The sequence below is a fragment of the Phyllobates terribilis genome, unplaced genomic scaffold (assembly GCF_046119375.1).
Source record: "Phyllobates terribilis strain yellow unplaced genomic scaffold, ASM4611937v1 Scaffold_12__6_contigs__length_324123572, whole genome shotgun sequence".
Classification (NCBI taxonomy): domain Eukaryota; kingdom Metazoa; phylum Chordata; class Amphibia; order Anura; family Dendrobatidae; genus Phyllobates; species Phyllobates terribilis.
Genome location: NW_027362772.1, coordinates 294941967 through 294957847, shown reverse-complemented (window position 1 = coordinate 294957847; position 15881 = coordinate 294941967). Strand labels below are relative to the sequence as shown.

Below are 15881 nucleotides of genomic sequence, written 5' to 3'. Positions count from 1 at the left end.
ATCACCATCTTTTGAAACTTTCCACTCCTTGTGAGAGTACCCCGCGCCTCAGGGCCTGTAAGCTGGGCAGGTCTCAGAAAACTGTTCCAGAACGTTGACAGTGTTCCCCTGCCTCTGCTGGATTGGAGTTGCGTCTCTTTCGCATGTACGCCTTGGTTGGGCAACAAATTGTGACCTCTGCCGCTAGCGTGTTCAGATTGGAATTTTTTTAACAGTTCTGCAGCAAGGACCTTTTGGTACTGCCCCATTTTTGTAGACCTCTCCACCTCAGGAATAAGAGAGTGAAAGTTCTCCTTGTAGCGGGAGTCTAAAAGTGTCACCAACCAGTAATTACAGTCACCCAACATTTTGACAACGCGAGGGTCACGGTTAAGGCAGCGTAACATAAAGTCAGCCATGCGTGCCAGACTGGTAACGGGCAAGATTTCCGTGTCCTCACCAAGATGACGACTGACCATGCTCTCCTCCTCCTCCTCCCCCACCCCCCTGTCCTCAGGCTATCCACGCTGAACCGATGGTATGTCCGTTGTACAGGTACTACCGTCTACAGCGCATGATACCAGCTCCTGTTCTTCCTCCTCCTCTCTCTCATTGTCCCCAATGCACGTTAGGATGAGATGAGGCTTGGCTGTGTGTAATTGCCCGCTATGGCTTCTTGATCCATCTCATCATACTCTGGCTGCAATGCCTCCTCTTTAATTCTCTGCAGAGAGAATTGCAAAATACAGACAAGTGGGATGCTGACGCTAATGATGGCGTCATCGCCACTCACCATCTTGGTGGACTCCTCAAAGTTTGTCAGGATGGTACATATGTCAGACATCCAGGTCCACTCCTGAGGTCTTATGTGTGGAGTCTGACCTGAATATCGACGGCCTTGTTGCAGCTGGTACTCCACAACTGCTCTCTTCTGCTCACAAATCCTTTGCAACATGTGGAGGGTAGAGTTCCAATGTTCCATCACACACCAGTCGGTGTGCCGGAAGCTGCAAACGCTGCAGCAACACAGCAAGGGCGGCGGAAGCTGTAGCCGAGTTCCGAAAATGAGCTGACAGGTGGCGTACTTTGACGAGCAGATCTGGCAACTCGGGGTATGATTTAAGAAATCGCTGAACCACGAGGTTAAGCACATGAGCCAGGCATGGTACGTGTGTGATCTCGCCTCGCCTCAGAGCCGCCACCAGGTTACAGCCATTGTCACACACGACCATGCCTGGATGTAGGTTCAGCGATCTCAGCCACAGATCTGCCTGCTCTTTCACAGCTGTCCACAACTCACAAGCAGTGTGAGGTTTATCACCTAAGCTTATGAGTTTCAGCACAGCCTGTTGCCGCTTGGCTGAGGCAGTACTGCAGTGCTTCCAGCTTGTAACTGATGTGGTGATATCTGAGATGGAGGCTGAACATGAGGAGGAGGAGGAGGATGATGCGCAGGAGCTGTACACTGTGGGGGCAACTCTGACAGACATAGGGCCCGCAATCCTCGGTGTGGGGAGGATGTGTTCCGTCCCAAGGTTCGACTGGGTCATGGCTTCCACTATGTTTACCCATTGTTCCGTCAGGGAGATGTACCGTCCCTGGCCACAAGCACTTGTCCAAGTGTCCGTTCTCGGGTGGACTCTCCCAGTAACTGTGTTGTTGAGGGCACGGCAGATGTTTTGGGTTACGTGCTTGTGTAGTGCGGGGATGGCACACCGGGCAAAATAGTGTCGGCTGGGGACCGAGTACCGAGGGACGGCCACCGCCATAAGGTTGCGGAAGGATTCCGTCTCCACCAGCCTAAAAGGCAGCATTTCCAACGCAAGCAGTCGTGAAATGTGCAAATTTAGGACTGTGGCCTGTGGGGCGTTTGGCTGCGAATTTGCGCTTTCGTTCAAATGTCTGGGATATGGACAATTGAACGCTGCGGTGGGACGTGGACGTTGATGCTGTTTCTTGAGAAACTGCCATAACAAGTGAAGACTAAGAAGAGGGGGCATCTTTGCATGCAGTATGGACAGGGGATTGCTTTGCACGCACAACAGGGGGTTCTCTTACACGCACAACAGAGGAAGAAGCAGTGGTGATACCCACTGACACTGGTCGTGGACCCTGGGATTCACCCCACAAAGTCGGGTGCTTTGCTGACATGTGCCTGATCATGCTGGTGGTGGTCAGGCTGGTAGTTTTGTCACCCCTGCTGATGCTGGCCTGGCAGGTGGTACAAATGGCCTTTTTGGGGTTATTAACAGAGTCTTAAAAAAATTTCAGACTCTGGAAGACCTACCGGTTGTACTGGCAACGTCCCTCGTGTTGGTGTTACAGGGAATGGTTGCCCGCCTTCTGTCTGCGGCCACCACACTGCTTCTTCCTTCCTGTTGGGGTACTCTGTCTCCCTCCCCCTGTGTGCTGCTTGCCTCGCTCTGCGTGTCCTCCTGCCACGTTGGGTCAGTTACTAGATCATCCACCACCTCCTCCTCTTCCACTTCCGCACCACGGTCCTCCTCCTCACTTCCTGGCAATTGTGTTTCGTCATCGTCCACCTCTTGTGACAAATTGCCAGCGTCGCCTTCCTGTGGCCGTGGCTGTTCAAATATTTGGCCATCGCTACATGGGATCTCCTCTTTCACCACTTCAAGCGGAGCAGGCGAGGGGCCCAAATATGGAAATGGACCAGTGAACAGCTCTTCAGAGTGTCCAAGTGTGGGATTTAGTTGCTGTCTGAGGACACTCGGCATGGTGGGAGGAAGGAGCATCAGGGTGAGGAGGAGTATGCGGTCGAGACTCACGGCTACTAAGACTTGATCGTGTGGAAGACAGACTGGAGATGGTGGTGCCAGGGTGACTGGAAGTATTATCTGCTATCCAATTAATAATCTGTTCACACTGATCAGTTGGCAAAAGTGTTTTTGTTGTGTGCTTCCCTAGTAATTCGGTCAAGAACTGGAAGCGAGAAGATGTGGCTGTTGGTTGTGGCACATTTTCACCTTGGCCACGGCCCCGTCCTCTGCACGCACCATCACCAGAACGTCCAGTTCGACGTCCTTTGCCACGCGCCTTGCCCATTGTAAATGAAGTATACTAGCTTACGCTCGCACTATCAATGGCAAAAGGGTAATAAAAAGGAGATTAGAACAGTGGAAGAGGAAAACCGCAGTTCTATTTCTCTGGCCTACACCAGAATCTTTTAAACAGATATATTTGTGTCTGAACAGTCAGCGAGACACACAAACTGTTTTTTTTTATGTAAAAAAGGCAAAAAGGTGGATTAAACCCAGATTTGAACCATGGAAGAGGAAAACCACAGTTCTATTTCTCTGGCCTACACCAGAATCTTTTAAACAGATATATTTGTGTCTGAACAGTCAGCGAGACACTCAAACTGTTTTTTTTATGTAAAAAAGGCAAAAAGGTGGATTACACCCAGATTTGAACCGTGGAAGAGGAAAACCACAGTTCTAGTTATCTGGCCTTCACCAGAATATTTTAAACAGATATATTTGTGCCTGAACAGTCAGCGAGACACTCAAACTGTTTTTTATTATGGAAAAAAGGCAAAAAAGTAGATAATTCATAGATTTGAACCGTGGAACTGCAAAACCACAGTTCTAGCTATCTGGCCGAAACCAGACTCTTTTAAACAGATATATTTGTGTCTGAACACTCACAGACACACTCAATTTTTTTTTTGTGGGGAAAAAATACCAAAAGGTTAATAAGATGGGTATTTGTACAGTCTGAGTGAGGAAAAAAAAAAAAAAAGAGGATTTAGATAAAAAAAAAAGAATTTTTCCTGGCCCCTGAGACCTGGGGCTAAGTCTAGCAATTTGAGCAACAGCAGCACACAGGACTGTAATGCAGTGTTTGTTGGTATAACCACTACGTCTCCTTTACAGCCTGCCTGCCTGCCTGATATCTGGGATGAATATTAGTCCTCAGAAGGACTGTTTGATTTTGCAAGCTTTAGAGACTCTACACTACCTATTTCGCAGTATAAATCTCTCCCTAGCTCAGCAGCACTCTCCCTACACTGTCTGATCCGGAGTGACTGTGTCCAAGATGGCGGCACCCGGTTTTAAATACTCGAGGTGACGCTGTGCGGTCAGCCAATCACTGTAATGCCCACAACCAACAAGGCTGCGGCATTACAGTGACTGGCTGGCAATCCCTGCATGTTCATTGGCTCTGTAAAGAGCGCCAAACATGCAGGGCGGAGACCCGACCTCCCGCCCGAGTAACCCGGAAATGCTCGGTGCTCGCCGAACATCCCGAGTAGTGAGATGCTCGTGCAAGTACCGAGCAGTGTTGAGCATGCTCGCTCAACACTAATCATGATCCCTGACCCTTAAATTCTGAATAATGGCTTGAAAGGACAAATGTGAACTATAAAAAAGGAGTATCTGCGTCTTTTCGGGGAGACTCTATATGATGTTAGCCTAAGGGACCACAGTCTGGCTGGAAAAATACAGATCTGCTCCATTGACCATTGATGAAATTCAGAGACGATTTGAAAAATCCAGGTTGGGACAATCAGGTCACCTGGCCACATATCTCACGGCTCTAATCCAAGCGGGCCAGCGGAAGGGTGAGACTCTGTAATTTGTACCATCTGATGGATTTGCTGGGACTGTTCTATATGTTATTGATTGCTGGTGGTTCAATAAATTATTGCCACACTGTTTACCATCACTCTGTGTTGTCTTAGTGTTCTGCCCACGGTAAAGGAGATCGGGCATTCAATGATATGAGCCCTGGTCTAAAGATAGCTGGGCCAGCAGACAAGAGCACCCACTGACCCCGTGCTTATCTACTGCAGAATAATATAATATACAGCTCACCTGCTGCAGAATATTATAATATACAGCTCATCTACTGCAGAATAATATAATATACAGCTCATCTACTGCAGAATAATATAATATACAGCTCACCTACTGCAGAATATTATAATATACAGCTCACCTGCTGCAGAATATTATAATATACAGCTCATCTGCTGCAGAATATTATAATATACAGCTCATCTACTACAGAATAATATAATATACAGCTCACCTGCTGCAGAATATTATAATATACAGCTCATCTACTGCAGAATATTATATATACAGCTCATCTACTGCAGAATATTATAATATACAGCTCATCTTCTGCAGAATATTATAATATACAGCTTATCTACTGCAGAATAATATAATATACAGCTCACCTGCTGCAGAATATTATAATATACAGCTCATCTACTGCAGAATAATATAATATACAACTCATCTACTGCAGAATATTATAATATACAGCTCATCTACTGCAGAATATTATATATACAGCTCATCTACTGCAGAATATTATAATATACAGCTCATCTACTACAGAATATTATATATACAGCTCATCTACTGTAGAATATTATAATATACAGCTCATCTACTGCAGAATATTATAATATACAGCTCATCTACTGCAGAATATTATATATACAGCTCATCTACTGCAGAATATTATATATACAGCTCATCTACTGCAGAATATTATAATATACAACTCATCTACTGCAGAATATTATAATATACAGCTCATCTACTGCAGAATATTATATATACAGCTCATCTACTGCAGAATATTATAATATACAACTCATCTACTGCAGAATATTATAATATACAGCTCATCTACTGCAGAATATTATAATATACAGCTCATCTACTGCAGAATAATATAATATACAGCTCACCTGCTGCAGAATATTATAATATACAGCTCATCTACTGCAGAATATTATAGATACAGCTCATCTACTGCAGAATATTATAATATACAGCTCATCTACTACAGAATATTATATATACAGCTCATCTACTGTAGAATATTATAATATACAGCTCATCTACTGCAGAATATTATAATATACAGCTCATCTTCTGCAGAATATTATATATACAGCTCACCTGCTGCAGAATATTATATATACAGCTCATCTACTGCAGAATAATATAATATACAGCTCACCTGCTGCAGAATATTATAATATACATCTCATCTACTGCAGAATAATATAATATACAACTCATCTACTGCAAAATATTATAATATACAGCTCATCTACTGCAGAATATTATATATACAGCTCATCTACTGCAGAATATTATAATATACAGCTCATCTACTGCAGAATATTATAATATACAGCTCACCTGCTGCAGAATATTATAATATACAGCTCATCTACTGCAGAATATTATATATAAAGCTCATCTACTACAGAATAATATAATATACAGCTCATCTACTGCAGAATATTATAATATACAGCTCATCTACTACAGAATATTATAATATACAGCTCACCTGCTGCAGAATAATATAATATACAACTCATCTACTGCAGAATATTATAATATACAGCTCACCTGCTGCAGAATATTATAATATACAGCTCATCTGCTGCAGAATATTATAATATACAGCTCATCTACTGCAGAATATTATAATATACAGCTCATCTTCTGCAGAATATTATAATATACAGCTCATCTACTGCAGAATATTATAATATACAGCTCACCTGCTGCAGAATATTATAATATACAGCTCATCTGCTGCAGAATATTATAATATACAGCTCATCTTCTGCAGAATATTATAATATACAGCTCATCTACTGCAGAATATTATAATATACAGCTCATCTTCTGCAGAATATTATAATATACAGCTCACCTGCTGCAGAATATTATAATATACAGCTCATCTACTGCAGAATATTATAATATACAGCTCATCTTCTGCAGAATATTATAATATACAGCTCATCTACTGCAGAATATTATAATATACAGCTTACCTGCTGCAGAATAATATAATATACAACTCATCTACTGCAGAATATTATAATATACAGCTCACCTGCTGCAGAATATTATAATATACAGCTCATCTGCTGCAGAATATTATAATATACAGCTCATCTACTGCAGAATATTATAATATACAGCTCATCTTCTGCAGAATATTATAATATACAGCTCATCTACTGCAGAATATTATAATATACAGCTCACCTGCTGCAGAATATTATAATATACAGCTCATCTGCTGCAGAATATTATAATATACAGCTCATCTTCTGCAGAATATTATAATATACAGCTCATCTACTGCAGAATATTATAATATACAGCTCATCTTCTGCAGAATATTATAATATACAGCTCACCTGCTGCAGAATATTATAATATACAGCTCATCTACTACAGAATATTATAATATACAGCTCACCTGCTGCAGAATATTATAATATACAGCTCATCTACTGCAGAATAATATAATATACAGCTCACCTGCTGCAGAATATTATAATATACAGCTCATCTACTGCAGAATATTATAATATACAGCTCATCTACTGCAGAATATTATAATATACAGCTCATCTACTGCAGAATATTATAATATACAGCTCATCTTCTGCAGAATATTATAATATACAGCTCATCTACTGCAAAATATTATAATATACAGCTCATCTTCTGCAGAATATTATATATACAGCTCATCTACTGCAGAATATTATAATAGACAACTCATCTACTGCAGAATAATATAATATACAGCTCACCTGCTGCAGAATATTATATATACAGCTCATCTTCTGCAGAATATTATAATATACATCTCATCTACTGCAGAATATTATAATATACAGCTCATCTACTGCAGACTATTATAATATACAGCTCATCTTCTGCAGAATATTATAATATACAGCTCATCTACTGCAGAATATTATAATATACAGCTCATCTACTACAGAATATTATAATATACAGCTCATCTACTGCAGAATATTATAATATACAGCTCATCTACTGCAGAATATTATAATATACAGCTCATCTACTACAGAATATTATAATATACAGCTCATCTACTGCAGAATATTATAATATACAGCTCACCTGCTGCAGATTATTATAATATACAGCTCATCTACTGCAGAATATTATAATATACAGCTCATCTACTACAGAATATTATAATATACAGCTCATCTACTGCAGAATATTATAATATACATCTCATCTACTGCAGAACATTATATATACAGCTCATCTACTGCAGAATATTATAATATACAGCTCATTTACTGCAGAATATTATAATATACAGCTCATCTACTGCAGAATATTATTATATACAGCTCACCTGCTGCAGAATATTATAATATACAGCTCATCTACTGCAGAATATTATAATATACAGCTCATCTACTGCAGAATATTATAATATACAGCTCACCTGCTGCAGAATATTATAATATACAGCTCATCTACTGCAGAATAATATAATATACAGCTCACCTGCTGCAGAATATTATAATATACAGCTCATCTACTGCAGAATATTATATATACAGCTCATCTACTGCAGATTATAATATACAGCTCATCTACTGCAGAATATTATAATATACAGCTCACCTGCTGCAGAATATTATAATATACAGCTTATCTACTGCGAATATTATAATATACAGCTCACCTGCTGCAGAATATTATAATATACAGCTCATCTGCTGCAGAATATTATAATATACAGCTCATCTACTGCAGAATATTATAATATACAGCTCATCTACTGCAGAATATTATAATATACAGCTCATCTACTGCAGAATATTATAATATACAGCTCATCTACTGCAGAATATTATATATACAGCTCACCTGCTGCAGAATAATATAATATACAGCTCACCTGCTGCAGAATATTATAATATACTGCTCATCTACTGCAGAATATTATAATATACAGCTCATCTACTGCAGAATAATATAATATACAGCTCATCTACTGCAGAATATTATAATATACAGCTCATCTACTGCAGAATAATATAATATACAGCTCATCTACTGCAGAATATTATAATATACAGCTCATCTACTGCAGAATATTATAATATACAGCTCATCTACTGCTGAATATTATAATATATAGCTCAATACTACAGAATATTATAAAATACAGCTCATCTACTGAAGAATATTATAATATACATCTCATCTACCGCAGAATATTATAATATACAGCTCATCTACAGCAGAATATTACAATATACAGCTCATCTTCTGCAGAATATTATAATATACAGCTCATCTACTGCAGAATATTATAATATACATCTCATCTACTGCAGAATAATATAATATACAGCTCACCTGCTGCAGAATATTATAATATCCATCTCATCTACTGCAGAATATTATAATAAACAGCTCACCTGCTGCAGAATATTATAATATACAGCTCATCTACTACAGAATATTATAATATACAGCTCACCTGCTGCAGAATATTATAATATACAGCTCACCTGCTGCAGAATATTATATATACAGCTCATCTACTGCAGAATATTATAATATACAGCTCATCTACTGCAGAATATTATATATACAGCTCACCTGCTGCAGAATATTATAATATACAGCTCACCTGCTGCAGAATATTATATATACAGCTCATCTACTGCAGAATATTATAATATACAGCTCATCTACTGCAGAATATTATAATATACAACTCATCTACTGCAGAATATTATAATATACAGCTCATCTACTGCAGAATATTATATATACAGCTCATCTACTGCAGAATATTATAATATACAGCTCATCTTCTGCAGAATATTATAATATACAGCTCATCTCGTGCAGAATATTATATATACAGATCATCTACTACAGAATATTATAATATACAACTCATCTACTGCAGAATATTATAATATACAGCTCATATTCTGCAGAATATTATAATATACAGCTCATCTACTGCAGAATATTATATATACAGCTCATCTTCTGCAGAATATTGTAATATACAGCTCACCTGCTGCAGAATATTATAATATACAGCTCATCTACTGCCAAATATTATAATATACAGCTCATCTACTGCAGAATATTATAATATACAGCTCATCTACTACAGAATATTATATATACAGCTCACCTGCTGCAGAATATTATAATATACAGCTCATCTACTGCAGAATATTATATATACAGCTCATCTGCTGCAGAATATTATAATGTACAGCTCATCTACTGCAAAATATTATAATGTACAGCTCATCTACTGCAGAATATTATAATATACAGCTCATCTACTGCAGAATATTATAATATACAGCTCATCTTCTGCAGAATATTATAATATACAGCTCATCTACTGCAGAATATTATAATATACAGCTCACCTGCTGCAGAATATTATAATATACAGCTCATCTGCTGCAGAATATTATAATATACAGCTCATCTTCTGCAGAATATTATAATATACAGCTCATCTACTGCAGAATATTATAATATACAGCTCATCTTCTGCAGAATATTATAATATACAGCTCACCTGCTGCAGAATATTATAATATACAGCTCATCTACTGCAGAATATTATAATATACAGCTCATCTTCTGCAGAATATTATAATATACAGCTCATCTACTGCAGAATATTATAATATACAGCTTACCTGCTGCAGAATAATATAATATACAACTCATCTACTGCAGAATATTATAATATACAGCTCACCTGCTGCAGAATATTATAATATACAGCTCATCTGCTGCAGAATATTATAATATACAGCTCATCTACTGCAGAATATTATAATATACAGCTCATCTTCTGCAGAATATTATAATATACAGCTCATCTACTGCAGAATATTATAATATACAGCTCACCTGCTGCAGAATATTATAATATACAGCTCATCTGCTGCAGAATATTATAATATACAGCTCATCTTCTGCAGAATATTATAATATACAGCTCATCTACTGCAGAATATTATAATATACAGCTCATCTTCTGCAGAATATTATAATATACAGCTCACCTGCTGCAGAATATTATAATATACAGCTCATCTACTACAGAATATTATAATATACAGCTCACCTGCTGCAGAATATTATAATATACAGCTCATCTACTGCAGAATAATATAATATACAGCTCACCTGCTGCAGAATATTATAATATACAGCTCATCTACTGCAGAATATTATAATATACAGCTCATCTACTGCAGAATATTATAATATACAGCTCATCTACTGCAGAATATTATAATATACAGCTCATCTTCTGCAGAATATTATAATATACAGCTCATCTACTGCAAAATATTATAATATACAGCTCATCTTCTGCAGAATATTATATATACAGCTCATCTACTGCAGAATATTATAATAGACAACTCATCTACTGCAGAATAATATAATATACAGCTCACCTGCTGCAGAATATTATATATACAGCTCATCTTCTGCAGAATATTATAATATACATCTCATCTACTGCAGAATATTATAATATACAGCTCATCTACTGCAGACTATTATAATATACAGCTCATCTTCTGCAGAATATTATAATATACAGCTCATCTACTGCAGAATATTATAATATACAGCTCATCTACTACAGAATATTATAATATACAGCTCATCTACTGCAGAATATTATAATATACAGCTCATCTACTGCAGAATATTATAATATACAGCTCATCTACTACAGAATATTATAATATACAGCTCATCTACTGCAGAATATTATAATATACAGCTCACCTGCTGCAGATTATTATAATATACAGCTCATCTACTGCAGAATATTATAATATACAGCTCATCTACTACAGAATATTATAATATACAGCTCATCTACTGCAGAATATTATAATATACATCTCATCTACTGCAGAACATTATATATACAGCTCATCTACTGCAGAATATTATAATATACAGCTCATTTACTGCAGAATATTATAATATACAGCTCATCTACTGCAGAATATTATTATATACAGCTCACCTGCTGCAGAATATTATAATATACAGCTCATCTACTGCAGAATATTATAATATACAGCTCATCTACTGCAGAATATTATAATATACAGCTCACCTGCTGCAGAATATTATAATATACAGCTCATCTACTGCAGAATAATATAATATACAGCTCACCTGCTGCAGAATATTATAATATACAGCTCATCTACTGCAGAATATTATATATACAGCTCATCTACTGCAGATTATAATATACAGCTTATCTGCTGCAGAATATTATAATATACAGCTTATCTACTGCGAATATTATAATATACAGCTCACCTGCTGCAGAATATTATAATATACAGCTCATCTGCTGCAGAATATTATAATATACAGCTCATCTACTGCAGAATATTATAATATACAGCTCATCTACTGCAGAATATTATAATATACAGCTCATCTACTGCAGAATATTATAATATACAGCTCATCTACTGCAGAATATTATATATACAGCTCACCTGCTGCAGAATAATATAATATACAGCTCACCTGCTGCAGAATATTATAATATACTGCTCATCTACTGCAGAATATTATAATATACAGCTCATCTACTGCAGAATAATATAATATACAGCTCATCTACTGCAGAATATTATAATATACAGCTCATCTACTGCAGAATAATATAATATACAGCTCATCTACTGCAGAATATTATAATATACAGCTCATCTACTGCAGAATATTATAATATACAGCTCATCTACTGCTGAATATTATAATATATAGCTCAATACTACAGAATATTATAAAATACAGCTCATCTACTGAAGAATATTATAATATACATCTCATCTACCGCAGAATATTATAATATACTGCTCATCTACTGCAGAATATTATATATACAGCTCATCTACAGCAGAATATTATAATATACAGCTCATCTTCTGCAGAATATTATAATATACAGCTCATCTACTGCAGAATATTATAATATACATCTCATCTACTGCAGAATAATATAATATACAGCTCACCTGCTGCAGAATATTATAATATCCATCTCATCTACTGCAGAATATTATAATAAACAGCTCACCTGCTGCAGAATATTATAATATACAGCTCATCTACTACAGAATATTATAATATACAGCTCACCTGCTGCAGAATATTATAATATACAGCTCACCTGCTGCAGAATATTATATATACAGCTCATCTACTGCAGAATATTATAATATACAGCTCATCTACTGCAGAATATTATATATACAGCTCACCTGCTGCAGAATATTATAATATACAGCTCACCTGCTGCAGAATATTATATATACAGCTCATCTACTGCAGAATATTATAATATACAGCTCATCTACTGCAGAATATTATAATATACAACTCATCTACTGCAGAATATTATAATATACAGCTCATCTACTGCAGAATATTATATATACAGCTCATCTACTGCAGAATATTATAATATACAGCTCATCTTCTGCAGAATATTATAATATACAGCTCATCTCGTGCAGAATATTATATATACAGATCATCTACTACAGAATATTATAATATACAACTCATCTACTGCAGAATATTATAATATACAGCTCATATTCTGCAGAATATTATAATATACAGCTCATCTACTGCAGAATATTATATATACAGCTCATCTTCTGCAGAATATTGTAATATACAGCTCACCTGCTGCAGAATATTATAATATACAGCTCATCTACTGCCAAATATTATAATATACAGCTCATCTACTGCAGAATATTATAATATACAGCTCATCTACTACAGAATATTATATATACAGCTCACCTGCTGCAGAATATTATAATATACAGCTCATCTACTGCAGAATATTATATATACAGCTCATCTGCTGCAGAATATTATAATGTACAGCTCATCTACTGCAAAATATTATAATGTACAGCTCATCTACTGCAGAATATTATAATATACAGCTCATCTTCTGCAGAATATTATAATATACAGCTCATCTTCTGCAGAATATTATAATATACAGCTCATCTACTGCAGAATATTATAATATACAGCTCAATTACTGCAGAATATTATAATATACAGCTCACCTGCTGCAGAATATTATAATGTACAGCTCATCTACTGCAGAATATTATAATATACAGCTCATCTTCTGCAGAATATTATAATATACTGCTCATCTACTACAGAATATTATAATATACAGCTTATCTACTGCAGAATATTATAATATACAGCTCATCTACTACAGAATATTATAATATACAGCTCACCTGCTGCAGAATATTATAATATACAGCTCACCTGCTGCAGAATATTATAATATACAGCCCATCTGCTGCAGAATATTATAATATACAGCTCATCTACTACAGAATATTATATATACAGCTTATCTACTGCAGAATATTATAATATACAGCTCATCTACTGCAGAATATTATATATACAGCTCATCTACTGCAGAATATTATAATATACAGCTCATCTACTACAGAATATTATAATATACAGCTGCAGAAGATGAGATGTATATTATAATATTCTGTAGTATTGAACTGTATATTATAATATTCTGCAGTAGATGAGCTGTATATTATAATATTTTGCAGTAGATGAGCTGTATATTATAATATTCTGCAGTAGATGAGTTGTATATTATAATATTCTGCAGTAGATGAGCTGTATATATAATATTCTGCAGCAGGTGAGCTGTATATTATAATATTCTGCAGCAGGTGAGCTGTATATTATAATATTCTGTAGTAGATGAGCTGTATATTATAATATTCTGCAGCAGGTGAGCTGTATATTATAATATTCTGTAGTATTGAACTGTATATTATAATATTCTGTAGTAGATGAGCTGTATATTATAATATTCTGCAGTAGATGAGTTGTATATTATAATATTCTGCAGTAGATGAGCTGTATATTATAATATTCTGCAGTAGTTGAGCTGTATATTATAATATTCTGCAGCAGGTGAGCTGTATATTATAATATTCTGCAGTAGATGAGCTGTATATTATAATATTCTGTAGTAGATGAGCTGTATATATAATATTCTGCAGTAGATGAGCTGTATATATAATATTCTGCAGTAGATGAGCTGTATATTATAATATTCTGCAGTAGATGAGCTGTATATTATAATATTCTGTAGTAGATGAGCTGTATATTATAATATTCTGCAGTAGATGAGCTGTATATTATAATATTCTGTAGTATTGAGCTATATATTATAATATTCTGCAGTAGATGAGCTGTATATTATAATATTCTGTAGTAGATGAGCTGTATATTATAATATTCTGCAGCAGATAAGCTGTATATTATAATATTCTGCAGTAGATGAGCTGTATATATAATATTCTGCAGTAGATAAGCTGTATATTATAATGTTCTGCAGCAGATGAGCTGTATATATAATATTCTGCAGTAGATGAGCTGTATATTATAATATTCTGCAGTAGATGAGCTGTATATTATAATATTCTGCAGTAGATGAGCTGTACATTATAATATTCTGCAGCAGATGAGCTGTATATATAATATTCTGCAGTAGATGAGCTGTATATTATAATATTCTGCAGTAGATGAGCTGTATATTATAATATTCTGCAGCAGATAAGCTGTATATTATAATATTCTGCAGTAGATGAGCTGTATATTATAATATTCTGCAGAAGATGAGCTGTATATTATAATATTCTGTAGTATTGAGCTATATATTATAATATTCTGCAGCAGATAAGCTGTATATTATAATATTCTGCAGCAGGTGAGCTGTATATTATAATATTCTGCAGCAGATGAGCTGTATATATAATATTCTGCAGCAGGTGAGCTGTATATTATAATATTCTGCAGCAGATGAGCTGTATATATAATATCCTGCAGTAGATGAGCTGTATATTATAATATTCTGCAGCTGATGAGCTGTATATATAATATTCTGCAGTAGATGAACTGTATATATAATATTCTGCA

General features: G+C 35.7%; 1 long non-coding RNA gene across 1 annotated transcript in view; it reads right to left on the bottom strand.

Annotated features, from left to right (window-relative positions):
• LOC141171637 (uncharacterized) overlaps positions 1-15881 on the bottom strand; it is a 599137-nt gene that overhangs the window by 517734 nt on the left and 65522 nt on the right. The window lies entirely within an intron of this gene.